Genomic DNA, 24,034 nt, shown 5'->3' on the forward strand with positions numbered 1-24,034 from the left:
CTTCCTTATTCATTGTCCAGCTTTCGCATGCATGTGAGGCAATTGAAAACACCATTGTTTGGCGCACGTTAAAGGTGTGCATAACCTTTATTTCTAATGAATTAAGAAGCCAAATTTAATATAATTGTCACTCTGTTTCATCTTATTAATTTTGATTTTTGGAGCATATCAAGGTGCTATGTAAGAATTTTTATTAGATGGATGCAATTTAGAATTCTGACAAAGATTATCTTGAAGGGAAATTTAGGAATCATCAGTTTCATGCTCCTCTTTAAATTGGATATTAACCTTGATGTTTCTTAAATTTTCTGACTTTAACCAATAGTGTTTATAGGTGTAAATTAAGGAGTGGACGGCTAGCAATAAAAGTACTCTGCAACCAGTTAGTGGCCACATGCGCTCTGGCAGGTAGGAAACTGGATGATGGCTGTGCTCTATGGTTCTCCTCTACTGTTACCCATGCTTACTTAAATCAGATCTGCAGGTTCTCAAAACGGTATTTTAAAGAGGAAAATTTTAATTATTTATTGAGTATTTGAAAATAGATATTGAAAGACACCATGACTGCTTTTAATGACATGAACCCTGTGAAATACCTATACAAGCTCCTGAGTCCCTTTTGGAATCTTACAAAAACATATTTATGCAAAACATACAGAGCTTTGCACAAAACTCCAGGAGATTCACACACTTCAGGTTAAGAAGCCCTTCCTTAAACTGTCAGCATTTGTGATTTGTACTAAGGTGATTAAGTTCAAGTTGCACTGCAAATCAGTGAGAGATCTTTCATTTTCAGTTTTTTCTTTGAGAGGACATTATGAGAACAGCTTTATGTCTGAAAACAAAGCTTAACTTTGAACACCTGCAAGATCTAAAAAATTTTATCAAACTGTTGTTTTAATAAATACCAATAAAAAAAGTAATTTCAAATTAGGCTTCAATGTTCCTCTAAGTCAGAAAGAAGGCCCAAAATATGTGCTCCAGAGTACAGAGGTTTGGAATGTACGTGAGCATATGTTTGGAGGACTGTGCCTCAGACTTGGGATTTATGGTATTGAGTGTCCTGACTGAATAGTAATAGGGTGATTGATGGTTATCCAGTTTCAAATGAAAGTAAGTTTTGAATTCTGGTGAGCTGGTCAATTTGAAGTATGCTCAGCAAAAAAGAAGAAAGACAGATTTCAAATTGTCGAGAGTACCTGATGGTAAAAGTATGTCCCAAATATTGCATGGGACGTACCTTGCTGAAGACCATGAGCAGAAACTAGTTCATTAGGTAGTGCTAGTCCAACTGGAAAACTCAACAGAAAGACTGATCTCAGCCTTAAAATCAGCAAAGTCAATTACTGAACTCAAAGACAATGAGGTAAATATAGCAAATTATAAAAAACAAGTCTTATGGATTTGGTAATTAATCATAACCACTAAGAGCTTTCATTAAGAAAGGTATAAATTCATCATCTTGCAGTTCAATACATATTAAAAATGTAAAGTTAGTCTATTTCTTTTTAATCATAAAAATCAACAATAGTATTAGTAGATTAAGTATTGTGTGCCAAATACTATTCTAGTTTTTGCATATATTGTCTTAATTTATGATATCTTCTCAAGAAAGCATTTATTTTACCATTTTATAGATCAAGAAACTGAGGCTAGAGAAGTTAAAGTCCCAAAGCTAGGAGGTTATGCAGCAGAAATTTGAACCCAGGCATGATGTATGATTTCACAACTCAAATGATTTCTACTCTCCCTTTAGACTTGAATGAAATGATGAATTCCTGGCATTTGTATTAATGTTAATCACATCAGTATTGTTTGTGTTGTATTACTTAGCTCTCAAATCTTAGTGGCATAACACAATAGGACTTTATCTCTTGTTCATGTAAAGCTCAAAAGAGGGGGGACTATAGGTTGTAGTCATTAGACCCAGGCTGACAGTGACTCTGCCACTTTCAGCACATGACTGCTTCCAAGGTTATTGGAGGTGGTGACATTCAAGTTGTCAGATTTAACAAATAAAAATACAGTAAACCCGGTAAAATTTGAATTTCAGAGAAATCATGAGTAAGTTTTTAGTATAAGTATATCCCGTGCAATATTTGGGACATTTGCATTTGCAATGCTTTTCTTTTGCTAATTTTGGCAACCCTAATATCAGTGCTTCTGTTAAGTAAAAGTATGTCCAAAATATTGCATGGGACATACACTAAAAAATTACTTACTATTTTTCTGGCATTCATATTTAACTGTATTTTATCTGGCAACACTACTTGATATCAAATGGAAGATGGAATGAGGGTGACCATGGAGAATCTCTTAGGAGGTTTTTATGGGCCAGGAAGCCTGAAAGTGGCATATCTCAGTTATGCCCACATTCTCTTGGTAACAATGTGTCCGTATTATACCTTCACCTAGATGTAAGGAGCGTTGGAAAATGTAGTCGCTGGGTGGACATTTATTTACCAACATCAACATTGTACTATGGAAGGGTGGCACAAATCTTAGTTAACTATCCCTTTCACAGCACATGAGCAGGTATCATATGTCAGTTTGCGGGGGGCCCATGTCAACATGTCATGTAATTAAGTGCATGGTCCTGACAAATCTGGACTTAAACCACAGGCCAGCCTCTCACTAGCTATGTGACTTGGCCAAATTACTTTCTCTGGGCCTCTGTTTCCTTAGTATTCAAATGGAAATGATATAGACCATCCTTAGAGAGTTTTTAAGCATTAAAATCAGATAATCCACATAAAGTACTTTGCACAGCGTCCGGGGCATATAATTGTAGCTACTTCTTCAATGAGTCATAAACTATAAGGATTTGTCAGTCCATTTACTTTGCACCTTTTTCTGTTCCTAATGGCTAAAAGAAAATTAAAAAATTACATTTAAAACTGAAACTCATTAGAACTAGTAAGACCTGGTTTTTAGGGGTTCATTTTATGAATTGTGGCTGCCACTTATAATAATTATTATAAAATATATAATAATAGTAAAAGTTACTATGTTCTGTGTTGGTAATAATAAAAAAATATGGAAAAGCTGAATATCTCCTTGGGTAAAGGAAATGTATTCAAGCAGAAAAGTTATTAAAAGTGAATGATACAAAAGTATGCATTACTTAACAGATGTAAATATTTACCTAGGTAATCTATTCACACACACAAATTATTACTCTGACTTCTTATTGCACTGCCTTATAACGTTTTCTGGGCACACTTAGTGCTTGAAAGTAAAATTATGTCATTCTTCGGAATGATGGGACTTACGAGGACTTATCTGTCAAGTAGCCAGCTGTGTTATGGCAGGTCATTCAGATTCTTTCTCCTCTCACTTTAATTTACTTTCTGGAGAGAGATGGCTGGCAAGGTTTAAGCAAGCATGATAAAGACTAATTAAAGAGTTGTTTCCCAAATCTCCTTGAAATTAGAGGTTGGTTCACTGAAATAATTCATACTTCATAACCTGATAAAGCAAAACTTTGAGTCTTAGCAAGAAAATTGAAGAGCTATACGGATTACCCAATTCTTTTCTGTGGAATTGTGCAATTGAATTTAGAATATAATAGAATTTGTGTTTCCAATGAAGCTAACTCAGAGCAGCTTCCTATTGTAGAACTAAATTAGACCATAACTCCTTCTAATTAGTTTGGATAGTAGCATTTTTAGTCCTTAATCACATCTTTTAGTGAAGAATTTTGAAGTCCTTAGAAAAAGTCTACTGTCCTACATCTTTGGGGATATTTCTTGAGAAAGGAAGTTGACAGATGCAATGGTAAAATAGTGATCTAAAGAGTATATTTTAATTGTTGGAGAGTAAAGGAAGAGAAAGTGTGTCCATTACTAGCCTTGCCAGGTATTGGAGCTACACTGTCACCTTATTTCAGGGTGCAGAGGCTGTAGGTGACACATGACTCAGAGGGGATCTGAAGAGGTATAAGCAGGGTAGTAGTGGATGGTGTAAACATAGAGATTCATTGGCCTTGTCTTAGTTTCCTAGGACTGCCTTAACAAAATATCACAAAGTGAATGGCTTTAAAGAACAGGAATTTATTATGCTCTGTCTTTTAGCTCTAGGGGAAGATCTTTTTTGCTGGTAGCTCCTTGGCTTGTAGACAGATTCTCACATAGTGTCTTCCCCTGTGTGACTCCTTCTCCACAGCTGTTCTCCCCTTTTATAAGACACCACTTCGAAAGGATTAGGATCCACCCTACTCTGGTATGACTTTTATTAACATAACAAAAGAAAACTCCTATTTCCAAACAGGATCACATCTACGGGTACAAAGGCCAGGACTCCAATGCATGTTTTTGGGGGACACAATTCAATCCAGATAAGCGGCCTACTCAAATGTACTAGAATTGAGGCAGGTGAATTTTGTACAAATTATTAGCTGATTGCTTCAGTCTTGCACTTTGCATGCAGAAATTTAGTTTGTGAATTTTTTTTGTGGTATAAATATGCATAACAGAACATTGGCCAATTCAACAATTTTTACCTGTATAATTTAGTGATATTGATTACATTCTTCATGTTGGGCAACCATTATCACCATCCTTTTCTGAATTATTCCACCACCATTAACATAAACTCCGGGCCACCTAAACAGTAATTTCCCTTTCCCCGCCTCCCTCCCACCTTTGGTAACCACTAATAAGCTTTGGTTTCCATATGCTTTCAAGGTTCATCCATGTTGTGACATGTATAGTTTGTGGGTTCTTAAAAACTGAAAACTTTGAAGTGCAATATAACTGCTCACATACATTTTGAAGCATATTTAATGGTAGGACATATGAAAATGATTAAATATTTTATTTTCTAGAAGCATCATTTAGGTTATGGATAACAGTTGAGAAGTTGTACAGATATCCTGTAGTGACAATAGACATACACAGGGGAACAAACCCTTTCTCTCAGATGAATTATTTTCTGCACCCACTCTTCCCTTCTCAAGAACCAGTCAGCATTTACAGATCAATTCTTTATTGTGTGCAAAAGCCTTTATCGCTTTTCTCATTTTAGTCTTCAAATCTGTCTTCCCTTGATAAGTACTATCTTCTAGACTGACAAAGAGAAAGGCATTATTAGCATATCAGAATATCGTTGAGATTTGGTTGCAGACTTTAGAAAGCTGTGAATGATATGGGCACCGTGAGGTGGTTGGCGTTTCCTCAGGGAGAATGAGGAAATCTTTGAGAATATGATTCAAACCTAAGGAAAAGAAAATGGGATGGAAATTATTCTTTGATTTCTGCTCAGTTTAAATTTGAGGACAAGCTTATAGAAAGCAGGTTGTTTACTTTGCAGTTAAAGTCCTGCGTAGAACAACGGGACTTAAATCTTTATAGAACTGACATTTTCATCAAAGACATTAGGAATTTACTGAAAACTTGAAGGGCATATGGGACCAAACGAGGGAAAAGGGGAAGGGGATGTATCTATGGTGACATGATGAGATGTGTTTTGAAGACTACAACCAACCTGGGGGTGGGGCAGGGTCAGGAATTCTCAAAAGAATGACAATGATCTATAGAGATCTATGGGGGGAAGCGGAGAGATAGTGAAAATTAGCCAGGCAGGCTTATTTGTTTCTATCGCCCTAAGTTAGTTTTTTCTTTCAAATATATTTAAATAGGTAGTCATGTTGAGAAGGAAGGATTCTTAGCTGGAAAATGTGTTTAGTCTTTTCTATTTTGTTGTCATTGAAAAGTTGAATTAAACCACAGACTCTGGGCAAACCATTTTAGTATGATTAAAAACATTCATTACATTTCCCTCCTAAAAGCAGCTTCCCTAAAGCACGGAAAAATGTTAAAAATGCATTCACATTAAAGTCTGAATCCCTTTCTAAATTGGAAAACATGAAAGTGTATTACAGTTTTTTTCTGGTGAACGATCATTAGAGTAATAAGGAATTTGCTGGTGATGAATGTCTAGAGGGAACGTGGCACTACCTCATCTTTTAGTCTTCTTCTTATGAAAACAAAATTTAGAGACAACCCAGTCATGATGACTATAGAAAGTAAACCCCATGGACATTGAGGTTGATTTGACCCTGAGGTAATAATTCCACAGTCCCACGTTTCTTGAAGGGGCGGGCGAGGGAGAACTTTAAGCGTATGATTGCTTAGACCTTGTCCATGAATTATTGGTCTCACTTGTATCTTTGTATGTCCTTGCTTCCTTTCGTACTATTTTATTTTTGACAGCACCTTTACCAGAAATCATTCAGGCAAAGAAAGGTAAGAAGTAAATTAGCAAATTTTTCCTTAGGTGTTAAAAGTTCTGATTAAAGTTTTAATATGGGAAAAGGTTAAAGCTGTTTGCTAAAATAACATTTTGAGCTATTCTTAGGCGATCCTTAGTTATTTCTAGACTATTTCTATAATTATCATGATGCCCTTGTCATTGTTAATAAATATCTTTACAGTATTACTACATGTTATTATGCGGAAGACAAATTCTTAGTAACAAAATGGAATAAGGCGTGTTTGCTGTTCTAACTGCGATCTAGCTAGGCACAGATGTTTACTGTTAGATACTATTGTAGATACTATTAGTTGAGGTAATTGTCTTAGTGACCTAGTGCTGCCATAACAGAAATACCACAAATGCATGGCTTTAACCAACAGAAATTAATTTTCTCTCTATTTAGGAGGCTAGAGGTTTGAATTCAGGGCACCATCTGTATGGGAAGGCTTCTGTCTCCGTTGGCTTTCGGGGAAGGTCCTTGTCTCTTTTCAGCTTCTATTCATTGTCTCCTTGGTGATCTTCATGTGGCATGGCATCTATCTTTCCCATCTCTGTTTGCTTCTCTGTGCCTAATCTGCTTAGTTTATATCTTAAAAGAGATTGATTTAAGACACCCTACGCTAATACTACCTCATTAACATAACAAAGAAAACCCATTCCCAAATTAGTTATAACTACAGGTATAGGGTTTAGGATTTACAACACATATTTTTGGGGAACACAATTCAATCTATGACAATAATATCAGCTAAGAAGAGACAAACTCCCTGAAGTTGGTAGATTAACACAATAGAAGTTTTTCTCTAACTGAATATCTTCTGTGGAAGACAGAGTAATAGCCCCCCATGTCCGTGTCTTAATTCCTGGAACCAGTGAATACATTACTTTACATGGCAAGAGGGACTTTGCCGGTGTAATTAAATTAAGGATTTTAAGACGGGAAGATCATTCTGGATTATCTGGGTGGGCCCAATCTAATCACAAGGGTCCTTATAAGGAAAAGAGGGAGGCAGGACAGACACAGAAGACATATGACAATAGAAGCAGAGGGAGACAGAGAGATAGAGAAAGAGACACATGGAGAGAGACAGAGACAGAAAGAATGAGAGAGTGATTGGAAGATACTACACTGCTGGCTTTGATGATGGAGGATGGGTCCATGAGCCCAGGAATGCAGGCAGCTTTAAGAAGCTACAAGAGGCAAGAAAATGGATTCTTCCCAAGAGTCTCCAGAAGGAACACAGCCCTACTGACCCATTTGAGGACTTCTGATCTCCAGAACTGTGAGAGAATAGACTTACGTTGTTTTAAGCTGCTAAAATTGTGGTGATTTGTAACAGCAACAATAGGAAACTACTACACTTTCCATGTGGTCATTCAGGGACCCAGTCTTCTTTCATTTTGTGGCTCCATCTGATGCTAGGGCCTTGGAATCTGCAGTGAGTGGAGAATGAGAAGGAAGGGTGGTACGTGGGAGGTTTCTGTAGGCCAGGGTGGTTAAGTGGCAAACAATTTCTGTTGTTTGCATGCATACCAAGATGTCACACTGACCAAGATTTCCCTTTAGACTATATCAATCCATCAAGCACTTTTCTCTATCTCATTGTAGGACACTCCTTTCCATGCAGCTGCTCATGATACAAATCTGGTAGTCATTTTTGGTACCTTCCTCTCCCCTCATCTCCCACACTGAATCTGTTACTGAGCCCTAATGATTCTACCTAACCTCAAATCCATCATTTTTCTCCATCTCCACTACTACTACCCTCATTCAAACAGTTACACAGCTATACTGAGTATAGCTGTGCATCCAGGAAGAAGAAACCTACGTAGTGAGCAGGTAGCCTGTTTCTGCTATGGATGCCAAACTGAGTAATCAACTGATGGTCATTGTCTCTTCCTCAGAGCTATTATCTGGTATTGAATTTTTAATAATATTACTTAGTTTTTCAATGTGTTAAATATTGTAAAGTGAGCATAGGGTGTTTTCCTCATTATTTAAGGAGAGCTAAAAGTCTACAATCACCTCAAGCCCTTTGAGATGGAGGCAAAATATAATGAATAAATAAAAATAAATATGTGCATGCCTCTGGCAGTAAAATAATTTGATTGCTATGAGCTAGAAAGCCTGGAGAAAAAGTGAGACTAAAATTTGAATAATGACATTTGTGATCTTTATGAGAAATAAGTTTGGCTTAATTTCTCTAGCATTACTGATGAGCCATGTTGGGCTATGAGCATCAGCCTTGCTTACTGCTTTCCTCAGTGTGAAGAAAGTTAACACTGTAGGGAACATATGAGTAGATGTTGTGAGCCTTGAAAGATGGCTTTGCCACACTTCTCCAGATGAGTTCCATCTGAATACCAGATGGTGCTACCTCTTTTGTATTTTAACAAATATGCAATTCTTTTATTTTTTAAAAGAAGAAATAGGGACCGTATTGGTCCCAGGAAAATGTAAAAATTGTTATATTTGCTGTAACCCTGACTCATCCTCCTATCTCATATAAGCCTTATTACAGCACATACATATGTTTTATGACTCATTCTAATACTTTGTTTAAAATATTCCTGTATTTCCTATGTAATAAAGATATATGCAGGTATGCCAGAACATTTAGAATATATAGATTAGTAACAATACCACCAAACAGAAATAGCAACTGTTAACTATTTGGTGCATATCCTATAAGTATATTGATTCATCATTCTCAAGAGCTCAACTTTTAAAACAAAAGTTTATGTAGACTATATGATCTTCTTATCAAACATTTTGCTCCATTTCATCATAGGACACTTTTGTCCACATGGCTTCTCATGGTAGTCATTTTTGGTACTTTCCTCCCCCCATCACTTCCCACATCCACTCTGTCACCGAGTCCTATTGATTCTAAACTAGTTGCCGTTGAGTCGATTCTGACTCAGAGCAAACCTATAGGACAGGGTAGAACTGCCCCATAGGGTTTCCAAGGAGTGGCTGGCGGGTTTGAACTGCTGACCTTTTGGTTGCAGCCGAATGCTTAACCACTGCGTCACCAGGGCTCCTCTATTGATTTCTACCTATCCTCAAATCCGTCAACTTTTCTTCATCTCCACTGCCACCACCTGATTACTGGCCAATGCATGAATTTCTTCCCACCTAGAATCCTTTCCTTTCTTCCCACCCCTACCTCCTCCGCTCCTGAAGCAGCTTTCTTCCTTGTTATCACTTCCCTAATAACTGCTTGCTCTTTATATTTCAATATCATTTTTCTTTTTTTTTGGTAGCATTTCTTCCAGGAAACCTTTTCTGATAAACTCATCCATACCGGTCTTGGTGTGCCTTCTGTGTGCTCTCTTTGCACTGTTTACTCGTCTGTATTATACCACGTACCACCATGATTTTATATCCTGTTTTCTTGTTTGTGTTCCTCACTATGTTTCTAGAGCTTAGCACAATGCCTGCCTCCCTGCAAGTGATTAATACATGTTGAATGGATGAATGAGCAGTAGTAGGAAATGAGGTTGAATGGATAAATGGGACCAGTTTATAATGGACCTTGAGTATTAGAGGAGTTTGGTTTCTGACAGCCATATTGATTTTTGAATAAAGGAGTGATACAGAATTGCATGATTTTAGAACTAGTAGTGTTATGGAAAGTAAATTGAAAAGAAATGAGATAAACTAAGAAGTCCTGCTAGGAGACCAATGCCGATCTGAGGGTGAGGCACCAAGAACATTGACTCTATATTATTTCGGGGAATAGGAAGAAAGGTATGAATATGAGGACTTTCAAATGAAGAAGCAAGGGAACCTGGTCACTCTGGGGTTAGATAATACAAATAGAACTGCCAATGGTCCATCCCCAATGGCTCAAGGAGGCAATTCTGAGAAAAGGGGTAAAGGTTACAAGCTGGAAGCATATTTTAAGGGAAAAAAAAAAAAAAAAAGATGGAAGATCTCTAATGCTAGCCTTTTTCTTTCCTGCCATCTGGAATTCCTTCTGGAATGGTGTTATTTATTGAACTCTTTTTGGCCTGATTACATAAACTGTTATCGTAGGGGAAGGGACTGTGATTGCCTGTCTGGGAAAACTAGTTTAACAGTGTTTCTATTCTCCAAAAGGCTGATCTTCAGTTTTCTTAGTTTGCATATTAACATAGACTAGCTGCAGTAGTAATATAAGGAACAGCACATAACACAATCTGTCATCTAAATGTTGGAAAACAGAGCCAGGAGGTTAATTCCTGGTGTTTACAAATACTGAGGAAACACTCCAAAAACAACATATGTACTTGTATGTAGGTCATGCAATAGATCTTAATTATAAACTACCATGATAATAATGCAATTAACAAAACATCTTTGCATAAAAGGAAAAAAGATGTCAATAGACAGCCACAATTAATGAGCAAGTATTTAAAGTCTGCTTACAGTATTCAAAGTATTGGGGAGGGGAGGAGTGTGCAAAGGAGTATAAAGATTGGCCTCTTTTCTCAAGGAGCTTTTAATTTGGCTGAAAGAATAAAATATAGATCCATGAAAGTGTAAGTAAAAATACAAGAGTAACTAATTTAACGTATAGTTGTATGATTACTTAAGACTCTAGGTTTTAGACAAGAAGTCAACTCAAGGAAAATTAAGTAAAACAGGGGCATTTAATACAAGGAGACAGGAGCTTATCACAAGAGCAGGAATGCAGCAAAGTCTCAGAAAAGGAGCTGGAAAGACAGGAAAACCACTACCTCTCTTCTCTGTTTTCCTATCCCTATCCCACCACTGACTCATTTTCTGGGCTGCTTCAGAGTCCCCAGGTTTACATGTTGCTGAATGGCTACTTGATTGCAATTCCAAATTTTCAGCTGAAGAAATCTGATTATGCTAATTGGGTTAAACATCCATCTCTAGTCCAACCAACCATGATTGCACAATCATGTAATACAAATAGAACTGTCAGGGCTCAGGCCATTTTCAGAGGAGGCCCCCATTATAGTGTAAATATTTTGTTCAGGGATAGCTCTCCTGATTTGGAGGCATGGCTGTACTGCTCAGATTCCACCTGGATAACTGTTTCTGGGGTTGTGAAAATAATGAGGACTCGTCATAACAACCCAAGATTTGTTAGAATTTCTATTTAGCACTGTAGAGTTTTTTCTATTTAATAGGTATTTCCATATACATTAATCACAGCTATGTGCAGTTGAAATGTCACTGTACCATCTGTCATGTTAGCTAATAGTCACACTTTTCTTTCCTGTATCTCAAAGTTTCCTTTTGGAGAAAAAAGTCTGTGGATTAGTGCAGGATTCTGTCTTTCTTAATAAATTAATTTTTATTGAGCATAGCAGAGAAACTGGGCATTGATGGCAGATCTGTAAATGCTTAGGAGAGCCCTTAAATTATACCGTTTATGTGAAGTTCTCACCCCAGTTTAAAATTATTGCATTCTCCCTTGTATTCCATCTATTTCAATATGCTGAGCTTGGGAGGGAGATTTTTGAAAACTATGGTTCTTCTAAAACTTCTTTTTGTTTGAGTTTCATGACGCAAAGTGAACACTATGGCAGTATAGTTCAGAGGTTGTGGAATTATACCCTACAGTTCAAATGGCTTGGACTGAACTCTGTGAGAGGAACTTGGATGGTTTTGAAAACTGTCCTTGACATAATTTTGATAAGGAGGTAATGTGTTCAGTGGAGCAATTTGCTTTTGAGAAGGATTCATTGGCTGATATTATGTTAGTTCCTTTGTCTCTTAGCTAGTTTATTACTTTAATAGACACGGTCAAAGTTTTCATCAAGAGAGCTTGTGAGAAATACTGAGTATGGTTTCATGTAAGGCATGTAGGCTACAGAGATTCTTTATTAGGCAAAAAAAAAAAAAAAAAAGGAAAGACAGGATAAATTAAAACAGAAAATAATCACAATCCAACATATCCTTACAAAAAAATCTCAAAGTACTTGTTAGAAAATTCCAATAGGGAATTTTACTAAAAAACAAAGATAGCTTTTGTGTCTATGTGTTCAGAAATAAAGCCAGCCTACTCTTTTTCTCATTTTTAAATGAAACTTTAAATTAGTGAAAAGCTGGTAAGTGTAGGGTTTGAATATACTTGGGGAAGAAAATATGGAAAGCATTGTACATCACTAAAGTCCAGGGATTTATGAATATAAGCTCATTTGTCTCTGGCTAGAATGCCCATTCATTCATTCCTTTTTTGGTTCAGCCATGGAAGTTCCAGATATCTTACTAGGAAAATGAAAGAAGTGGAATTACCTTGAGTTTTCTAACATAAGGGACTATTTCTCCTCCATGATGACTGTCAGGTGAGTGAAGCTGATGGGTCTTGACTTTGACTTAGCTATAAAAACAAGACCTCAATTTATTGCTACCTCTATGGCAGCACATTACCTTTTTTTAATGGGTTGGTGTGGATGCAAGTGGCTGGCATGTGTCTTGCCTCACTTCTCAGATCAGTGAGGAGACTTGAAGGAACTGGAGGAGCAGTTAATAATCTCACTCAGTGTGGAAATCAATACCTGGAGCCTGAGGCACACAGCTCAGTGTCTTTCAGGTGTCATTGGACTGTTTGCTGATGACATCCTTCATTCATTCATACAATACATTTTTATGAAGAATCTATCAGAGGCTCACTATATAAGTATCAAATAAGCTAGATAGGCATTGATTTAGGACTCTGACACTGTAGATTTAAACATCCAAAAAGATACCTAAAACAGACATAACAAGTAAACCAGAAACCCATGAGAAGGCCTCTGAATCTATGAAATTCATAGTTTACTTGTCTAGATTTTAGAATTTAGACGTGACTCTATCACTAACTTTTCTTGGTGAATTCCCACAATATCTGCCTCAGTTGACTACTTCGTAAAAACAGTTAAATTTGTTTTATTCTTAAAAGGTTTGTGGTGCAGTTATGCTTGGATTATAATTCACCTCACATACTGAATACATACTATGTGAAAGGCACTTTGATTAATTAACTGAGGAACAAAAAGATGGTTAATATAAGGTATGGCCCTTTCTCTTAAAGAGTTTGTGGTCTAATCATGAAATTGAGATGTACAAAAATACAATAATACCTGGCAGAATGTGATAAATGTCATATGAGAGCTAGAAAAAGCTTGTGGGATTTGACAGGAGAAAGCTATTACTTTTGACTAGCAAGGAGTAGATAGGTGGGGGAAGTTGGTTATGGTAAATTCAAAGGGATAGCATTTAGACTGGTTTTTAAGGATGGATAAGTTAATTGGGATGGAATTATTTGTCTCAATAGCCTTTTCATCTTTTTTTTCTCTACCTATGGCAATTTTGGTCTGCTGAGATAGAGCTGTTTTATCTTAAACTTACCACTTGAGAGCTGGCATACCATGTTCGAGCAGTGTTGTGCCATGATCTCCCATCCTATCTTAGAATATGGCTGTGTGTCGGTCTACAGTTTTATGTAATATAGCTGCTCCAAATGTCATTCTTTGATATGATTTTAAATTTCCTTGGCTACTTTACAGCTTGCAAGCTATAAGGGGAGCCTGCGTGTGCACACATAAGTGTGAGTTTACACTAGTGTGCAGGTGCAAGCACATTGGTATCTCCACTTGCCTAACAGGAGGCTGGGTGTGATGTAGTATAAGTCATTCTTTCTAGGTATCATTCTCTCTCTTTACCTTTCTGTGTTAGCTTGGGCTTATCAGCAAATGTCATTGGGCATTGTAAATTGAGGATACAGATACCTCTCCTGGGTAAAAGATTGTTCTTAGCGCAAGTAAGTTACCAGAAAAAGTACACTGGAAGTGATAAAGCCACACGCAGTAACTCTAAGGGATTATTTTCCTTTGATGTAAGGTTTTCTCCCTAATTCTTATGTGAACATTTAAATACTATGAAGACTAGTTGTTTTGTGTTGATAAAATGTTATAGTATGCGTTGTGTAGATTACAAAGCCACAAGTGTTTTTAATCGCCCTTAATTCTCCATGGCATGTTCATTCTTATTCTTAATGGCTCCACATGGCTGGAAATTAATTTGCATCCTTACCCAATGTCATATGATGGTTCTTTGGTATACTTGTAAAAATTCTTTGACAAAGCTTAAGATGGACGAAGATTTTCATTATGTGCATATCAATAACTAATTACAAGTATGACCTGAATTTTATAATCTTTATATGCTGTCTTATTCCCAAAGGATAATCATATATAGTTTTCCCATAATAACTAAAACACCAGACTCAGTTGAAATATAATTAATTTTTAAAAATAAAAAGATCTATAAATTTTAGGTCAAGGACAGCTACTTCTTAGTAACCCTTCATTTAATGCACGGATTTGGCTTAACTCAAATTCTCCTGTGAAATCAAGACACACTCTACCTTGTGCTTGGTTCCCTTTGTGCTGCTTTCTGGCTAGTCTGGCCTGGCTCGGTGATGAGTGGACTGAACTGGGTGTCAATAGACTTCCTTGTGGTGCTTTATTTTAAAATTATGTTATATTTGTATTATGATTTTAGAATGTTAAGAGAAAAAAATTTTCTTTAAGAAGTCAGAGAGACTTAGCAAGAGCTTGAGTTATAAAATGGAGATGTGAAATGTCAACTGGAGATTGTCTTAGTTATATAGTACTTTATAACAGAAATACCACAAGTGGATGGCTTTAACGAACAGGAATTTATTTAGGAGTTTAGAAGGCTAGAAGTCCAAATTCAGGGCGCCAGCTCCAAGGGTAGGCTTTCTCTCTCTGTCAACTCTGGGGGAATGTCATTGTTATCAATCTTCCCTGGTCGAGGAGCTTCTCAGCACAGGGACCCCGGGTCCAAAGGACACATTATTCTCCTGGTTCTTGTTTCTTGATGGTACGAGGTCCCCATGTCACTCTGTTTCCTTCTCTCTTTTATATCTCAAAATAGATTGGCTTAAGACACAACCCAATCTTATAGATTGAGTCCTGCTCGTTACCATAACTGCCTCTAATACTGCCTCATTAACATCATAGAGGTAGGATTTACAACATACAGGAAAATCACATCAGATGACAAAATGGTGGACAATCACACGATACGGAGAATCATGGCCCAACCAAGTTGACGCATATTTTTGGGGGACACAATTCAATCCATGACAGAGATGTAATGAGCAGGTGAATTTGGAGCTGGCAGAGAGAGAGGCTTCTCCTGGGCCTCGGTCTTGAAGTGGAGGGATAGAATGCAGAGGGCCTAGAGCACTACTGAGTCTGCCGTACTCTGATAAATTAAAAGTATCTTTGCTTAGTTGTTGTTAGTTGCCATTGAGTTGGCCCCCAACTAATGGTGACCCCATGCACAACGGGATTGGACTGTTGTGATCCGTAGAGTTTTCATTGGCTAATTTTCAAAAGTATATTGTCAGGCCTTTCTTCCTAGTCTGTCTTTAGTCTGGAAGCTCTGCTGAAACTTATTTAGCATCACAGCAACACACAATCCTCCACCGACCGATGAGTGGTGGCTGCACTTGAGGTGCATTGGCTGGGAATCAAACCCAGATCTACCACACTGAAGGTGAGAATTCTACCACTGAAGCACCACTGTCCTCTCTTTCCCTAGTAGGAGCCATCAACTTAGGAATCGTCAACTTGGAAAAGGAAAGGGATAGTCATCACTTATTGACTATCTGACATTTTGCATTTATGACAATAGTAAAAAAATCTATTATGTGACTATTTTGCATATTAACGAGGTGGCAGGCGTGGCGGTAATGCCTGCAGAGTGTTCCTTCCCTCAAGAAGGGTCTCCAGGTGGCCTCAAGGAACATGCAGAGAATGTTATATTTCTAGTATATTTGTAGTTGATGTTTGTGTCTTTCTGTTTTTTCTCTCAATTAGTTGAAATTTCTTATACCAATTGTATTTAATGGATTTGGAACATTTTCTTCTATTTCTCCTGGATTTTTATGTCTGATGAAAGTCTATGTTTTATTACTTTAAAGTTTAAGGGAGATTTTTCTAATGTTTAGCCTCTTAGTTCTGTGCATTCCCCAAAAAGTCAGATGACATTATTCTCCAAATATCATGATGTTGATCTCTGGCATGCACTTCTTTTCCGAACACGAAATATCTGTATCATATTGCCAGTTAAGTATCTTAGCCTGTATGTTCTGTCTTAAACTCAATGTGTCTAAAACAGAATTTAATATCTTCCTTCCCCCACCTGTCTCTTCTTGCTAATATTTTCCCCTCTTGGTTAAAGGCACCATCGTCTACCCAGTCTCTTAGTTTGAAACCTGAGAGTCATTCTGGACCATTTCCTTTCCCTCATCCTTTACATCCCTTACAGTCTGTGGTTAGTTCATATTTTCTACCTCTTTAGCATTTCTCCTGTTGATCCACTTCTCTCCATCCACACCATTACTGCTTTTATTCATGCCCACCTCATAAGTTCTCTGGACTTTGGAGAAAGTCTCCTACCTAGCCTCCACGCTTCTAGCATGATATCTGTTCTATACATCTTGCACCTGTTTGCAAGAATACTTTTTCAGAAATACAACGTTTATCATGCTCTTCTCTTGCTTAAACTTTCAGTGATCCCCCCCTTGCTCTGACGATCAAGTCAATTCTTTAAAAGAAGGTCTACAAGATCTTCCTTGTCCTGGCCTTTGATTAATCATCCAAAGAACTTCCCATTTTGTACTCCTTTTAACTTAGACTTTAAACCAGGTGGAACTTCTGATGGTTTCCCACTTTTTCCAGGCTATTTTATTCCCCTATGCCTGTGGTCATTCTGTGTTCTATACTTGGAATGTTCTTTACCTGACAGTTGCTGTTGTTAGGTACTGTCAAGTCAGCTCTGACCCATAGCAGCCTTGTGTACAACAGAATGAAACACTGCCAGGTCCTGCACCATCCTCACAATTGTTGTTATGCTTGAGCCCATTGTTGCAGCCGCTGTGTCAATCCATCTCGTTGAGGGTCTTCTTCTTTTTTGCCGACCCTCTACTTTACCAAGCATGATGTCTTTCTCCAATGACTGGTTCCTCCTGATAACATGTCCGAAGTATGTAAGACAAAGTCTCGCCGTCATTGCTTCTAAGGAGCATTCTGGCTGTACTTCTTCCAAGAAAGATTTGTTCATTCTTCTGGTATATTCAATATTCTTCACCAACACCATAGTTCAAAGGTGTCAATTCTTCTTCAGTCTTCTTTATTCATCGTCCAGCTTTTGCATGCATGTGAGGCAATTAAACATACCTTGGCTTGGGTCAGGTGCACCTTAGTCCTCAAAGTGATATCTTTGTTTTTAAAGACTTTAAAGAGGTCTTTTGCAGCAGATTTGCCCAATGCAATACATCATTTGATTTCTTGACTGCTGCTTCCATGGGTGTTGATTGTGAATCCAAGTAAAATGAAGTCCTTGACAATGTCAATCTTTTCTCCACTTATCATGATGTTGCTTATTGGTGCATTAGTGAGGATTTGTTTTCTTTATGTTGAGGTGCAATTCATACTGAAGGCTTTAGTCTTTGATATTTCTCAATAAGTGCTTCAAGTCCTTTTCTCTTTCAGCAAGCAAGATTGTGTCATCTGCATATTGCATGTTGTTAATGAGTCTTCCTCCAGTCCTGATGCCCTGTTCTTCTTCATGTAGTCCAGCTTCTTGGATTATTTGCTCAGCATACAGATTGAATAAGTATGGTGAAAGCATACAACCCTGACACATACCTTTCCTGACTTTAAACCATGCAGTATCTCCTTGTTCTATTCGAACAACTGCCTCTTGGTTTATGTACAGGTTCCTCGTGAGCACAATTAAGTGTTCTGGAATTCCCATTCTTCGCAATGTTATCCATAATTTGTTATGATTCACACAGTGGAATGCCTTTGCATAGTCAGCAAAACACATATAAACATCTTTTTGGTATTCTCTGCTTTCAGCCAGGATCCATCTGACATCAGCAATGCTATCCCTTGTTCCATGTCCTCTTCTGAATCTGGCTTGAACTTCTGGCAGTTCCCTGTCAATATACTGCTGCAACCGCTTTTGAATGTTCTTCAGCAAAATTTTACCTGTGTGTGATATTAACGATATTGTTTTATAATATCTGCATTCTGCAGGATCACCTTTCTTTGGAATGGGCACAAATATGGATCTCTTCAAGTTGGTTGGCCAGGAAGCTGTCTTCCAAATTTCTCGACATAGACGAGTGACATACCTCCAGTGCTGCATCTGTTTATTGAAACATCTCAATCGGTATTCCGTAAATTCCTGGAGCCTTATCTGACAGTACACTTTTAAAATACCTAGTCATCTTTTAAGAGAATACTGTATAATGTTTGAGAGCTTATATTTTGAAAATAGATGGACCTGAGGTTGAGTCCTGGATCCCAAATTTCTAACTATACGCTTTTGGTCCATTCATATAAACTTCCTGAAGCTCAGTTTTCTTATTTGTAAACTGGGGATGATAATATATACTTCAAATGGTTGTTGTGTGGATTAAATTAAATGAGCTAATGGTCTTAAAGTGCTTACTACCGCGCTTGGCACACTGTAATTATTCAATAAATAGTAGCTACTGTGAGGCATTTAACTTCCTCTACCAAAACTTTTCTTGAACTTCTCCCCTCCCAATTGGAATAAACCATTCCGTGTCAATTTTTAAGCAATTGTGTCCTCAGCTCCAAACCCATTTTCTTCTGTGCTTTTCCCTGTGGTGCTGGGGCTGGGACTTTGTAAATTACATTTCTGCTTGGTCCGCAATCTCCATGTTAAGCTCTGCCAACAGGGGGCACCAGGGAGACTGCACAGCTAGAGGAAGAAGGGACTTGTTCTTCTCTGTCAGCTTCATGTGGGCTTCGTAATTTTGTCAGCATCACCCCAACCTCTCGTTACCCTGTAAGTGGCAGTTGAACCCAGTAGCTGCAGCTGACTCTACTTTGCAGTTTCTCTAACACTGGCAGGATCAGCCTCATCAAGCTTCCTCAGAGACACCAGCACCAGATAAGCAGCGCCCTTCCTCGGAGGTATGGAACCCAGGCACGCAGAGTCTCTCTTTCAAGCCTCTAAATTTTAATAACCCCAGCCTTTTCCCTTTGTTTCTCCAACCCCAGGGGCAGTTGTGGCTTCCTGCTGTTGACTGATACCTCTGTGATACTGTAGAGTTCTTTTTTTGCCTTTTCAGTTATTCAATATATAGTTAACAATGATCTATATTAAATATTTCCTGTTGAAAATAACTACTGTGACTTCTGTACCCTAATTGCACCCTGATAGGTACTGACTCCTATTCCTCCTTTGTTTCCCTACTGGGATTTGTTTTTGTGTTCCAAGTGCCTTCATAACTGACTGGTGCACAAGACTTGTGCATATATGTGTGTGTGTGTATATATATATATAGTTGCCTACTGAATATCTCTATCTGAATGTCTCTCTTCAGAATCCCACACTCAGTGTTTCCCACACTCATTGTATCTGTACTCATCATCTTTGCTCCTTGCTAGACCTGTAGTTTCTTCCTTCAGTGCACCAGTGTGTGCTCTTGAATGAACTGAATACACTGTGCTCTAAATCTGACCTCGATAGCAATTGAACCAATGTGGACAAATGAAAACTACTAACATCTTGATACTTCAGGTTACTGTAATACCTGAGACAAATTTTAGTTCTGAAGATGTATTAACATAATTTATTTTAGAATATGGATCTTTAAAATTTAATAAGCGGAAGAGGCGTACTCGATTAGGAAATGAAAAGCTCAGATTCTATTCCTTTTTTCCTCACAGTAATTTTTACACTCAATGGCTCCCCACTGAGTTCTTTCCTTTTCTTCACCAATAAAATGGGGTTATAATAATTGTTCCTATATATGTTAAAGAGATATTTAATATATACATGAACATACATGCTGGTTAATATACAAAGTTATTAGGTTTAAAAGTTTTTAGAATCAAACATTATGATGTGGTTAACATACTTAAAGACTTTTTCCCACAATTCTAACAGATGGTACCGTCTATAAAAGAAACTTAGACTAAGTTGAAAATTTTAGACTATTCCACTTAATATAAAAAATTCATTAGGTTTCGCCAAATATATAATATTGGCTAAAATTTGGGAGAGTTTGAATTATATTATTATTAAATAATAACATAATTGTGATTTTTTTTTTGAGAAGCTATTTATTTCATGTATAACTGTGCTTGAAAAAAGAAGCCTCTCTTAGTTAGCTAGTGCTGCTATAACAGAAATACCACAAGTGGCTGGCTTTAACAAACAAATTTATTTTCTCAAAGTTTAGGAAGCTAGTAGTCTGGATTCAGGGTGCTGGCTCTACGGGAAGGCTTTCTCTGCCAGCTTTGGAGGAAGTTCCTTGTGTCTTCTGAGCTTCTGCTCCTAGGCAATCTTCATGTGACTTGGCATCTTTCTTCCCCCATTTCTGCTTCTCTTGCCTGCTTATTTGATCTCTTTTATATTGCAAAACAGATTGGCTCCAGACACACCCTACACTAATCCTGTCTCATTAACATAACAAAGACAACTCATTCCCAAATGGGATTAGAATCACAAGCATAGAGGTTAGGATTTACAACACCTATGTTTGGGGGACACAGACCAATTCATAACAGAGCCTTTGTTATTTAAAAAAAAAAAAGATGAAGCAACTCAATTTCACGAGCATAGAATTTAGGGGGATGAAGAGTTATTATATTTCTAGTATTGAATGGATGAGGAAACAAATCAAGTAATGGATTTTAAATTATTTCAGTTTTCATACTGAATCAATGTTTGCTATTGCTGAAATTTTTCTTGAGTAATTTTGATTTTGAGAAAATTATAATTGATTCTCTTGTAATGCAGAATTCAGAATGCAAACAACTAGAAGCCATACTGAACTATAGATTTCTTATTCCAGTGTTAAAAAGCACCACTTCTGAAGATAAAAAAAGTGAATTGTGGTTAGCCCAATTTCTTATCTTGGTGGATATGAATAATATCTGTAGTGTAGCAAGAAAAACTTGATACTCATAATGTGCCTGGACAGAATCAAAGAATTCAATAAAACTCTATTATAGTTACTCCAATGAAATGCCAGATCATTCTACCTTTTAGATATACTTAGGAATTGAAATACCATCAAAATAATTCAATTCTGCATGCAGTGAACAAGTTATTCTTATTGGAGAAACAAGCAACTATATAAATATCCTTTTTGAGCACGTTGGCAATTGAATTCCAATGATTAAACAGTTTTTCAACTAAAAAAAGTCATGAAGTAAACTTAAAAGGAAACCCTATAAAATAATAAAAATAGATTTGCAAGAAACTTAAGCAGTTACTTTCAGATAATGACATGTTGTTTGTTGTCTTTACTGAGGATTTTTCAGTGTAGACTCCGTTCAAACCATCATCCATGGCCTGTTGAGATTTTCAAATGTATGAGGATTTCTAAGACTATGTATTTTCCCCTGCAACATATTTAGCTATAAAATAATGCCAGTCATCTGAGAAACACATACGGGCATTTACTATGTTCTGGAAACTGTCCTAGGTCCTGGGATAGGTTTGAGGTTAGGAGATAGGGGAGGAGATACAAAGACAAATGACACCATAATCTGACTGCATTTGACATGAAGTGTGGGCACCACGGAATTTCATGGCTTACTGTGGTTCTCAGGAGAAACGTGAAAAGTGAGACAAAGTAGGAGTTTACTATTTTCCACATCGATCACATTTTGGCCATAGTCCTATTGATTTTATAGCAGCCCATCAGAGTAAGCACAGAAGCAACAACTTGGAATAGTAAAAAGAGAAGTTCACCAATTCCTCTCCTCTTTTTGACTAACCATTATGGAAACAGTTGATATCATTCATGGAATCTGGGGTCTGGGAGCTGGTGGATGCTGAGCATGTTTTACTACCTGGAGAAGTACACAAAAACTCCAGGTCACTCCATGATAGCACGGCCAAAACTAATTCTATCCTGCCCATTTCTGCAGTAAAGAGTGGGGTTGCTGCTTTATTCTACTCATACTATATCAAAAACAAACAAACACATTGTGGTCGAGTCGATTCTGACTCATAGCGACCCTATAGGACTAAGTAGAACTGCTCCATAGGGTTTCCAAGGAGCAGCTGGTGGATTCAAACAGCCGTAGCACGTCCTAGCTCTTAACCGGAGCGCCACCGGAGCTCCACTCATATTATATAGCTATGCTTAAAAATGAAATAAGAAAACCAGAAGCCAATAATCGACTTTACAATGAATTCTTCAGGAAACCTTTTACTTATTCAGCCAGCACTGAGTACCAAAACATTTCATTAAGATGAAAACACACTGGTACCAGACACTGGGGACATAATGATTAAAAGATGTGGTCCCTACCCTCTGAGATCATGCATTCTGGTGAGAAGGGACACATTTGCAATGTTATAAGTGCTTATGGCAGAGTGACTTCTGGCCAAGTTTTTTTTCTAAGGGGTTACTTAGCCTATTTACGTGTTTTGACCAAACTGAGCAGTCTTCCCACCATGCACTTGAAAAAGGAACAAAATTCCTAATTAATTGACTTGGGTGGTACGACAAACGCACCTATCATTCGCCCTTCCTGGTAGGACCATAAACTTTCAGAGTCACCCAGAGCATTTTTCCCCATAGGGTACAAGTGACTGAGGCAATGAAGACTCAGCTGTGCAATTCTCCATCTGCTGCCCTCAAGCTACAGTTTAGGGATGTCAGAGGAGAAAGGATTAGAAATAGTCTAATAATTAGAATTAAAAAAAAAAAGAAAAGAAAAGAAAAGAAAAAACCAAACCCATTGCTGTCAAGTTGATTCTGACTCACAGCGACCCTATAGGACAAAGTAAAACTGCCTCACAGGGTTTCCAGGGCTGTAATCTTTAGGAAAGCAGGCTGCCACAACCTTCTCCCATGGAGCAGCTGGTGGGTTCAAACTGCCAACCTTTTGATTAGCAGCTGAGCACTTAACCATTGTGCCTCCAGGGCTTTTTATGATAATTAGAATAAACAAAAAACCCCAAACCAAACCATCGCCATTGAGTAGATTCCCATTCACAATGACCCTTTACGACAGAGTAGAACTGCCTCACAGGGTAGGGTCAGAGTAGAACTGCCTCACAGGGTTTCCAAGGAACGGCTGGTGGATTAGAACTGCAGACCTTTTGGTTAGCAGCCGTAGCTCTTAACCACTATGCCACCAGGGTTTCCATAATGAAAATAGGAACCATTTAATTCCTCTATGATAAGGACTCAGACTTCTTCATAGAGTTCGCCCCACTGTGTCAGTGCACACACCCACACAAACTCCTGACTGGTCCTTCTCCCTCAAGGCTGTTACATCTGAGCTGTAGAGTAGAATGGAGATGAGCTTACCTCCCACTGATGTATTTCTTTTTAAGGCACAGAGGAAGGAGGCTAATTGCCGGAGGGGATAGAGTTTAGTAATCTAAACTTTACTTTCATCAGGTCTTGCTTATCAGTTCAATGTGATTTCCGATGCACAGAACATCAACATGTCTTTTATTTCTCTTTCAAAATAAATGATATTAATAATATATGGTGAGAAACTTTCCAAAACATAGACTGACACTTTGCTTACTTCCAAGATGAGATCATTACCAATAGAGTTTTTAAAGAAATGTCCTATACCTTGCTAAAAGAGACAAAACTCTGTCATAACAATAATTAAAGACTCTCTTGGAATGCATACCTCTATTAGAGTCCTTATTTCTCTGTATTGAAGTCATCTACCTACTTACATTCTTCTCCACAGAGGCCAAGCACCATGAGGGCAGACT

The sequence above is a fragment of the Trichechus manatus genome, unplaced genomic scaffold, assembly GCF_000243295.1.
Source record: "Trichechus manatus latirostris isolate Lorelei unplaced genomic scaffold, TriManLat1.0 scaffold00043, whole genome shotgun sequence".
Lineage (NCBI taxonomy): Eukaryota > Metazoa > Chordata > Mammalia > Sirenia > Trichechidae > Trichechus > Trichechus manatus.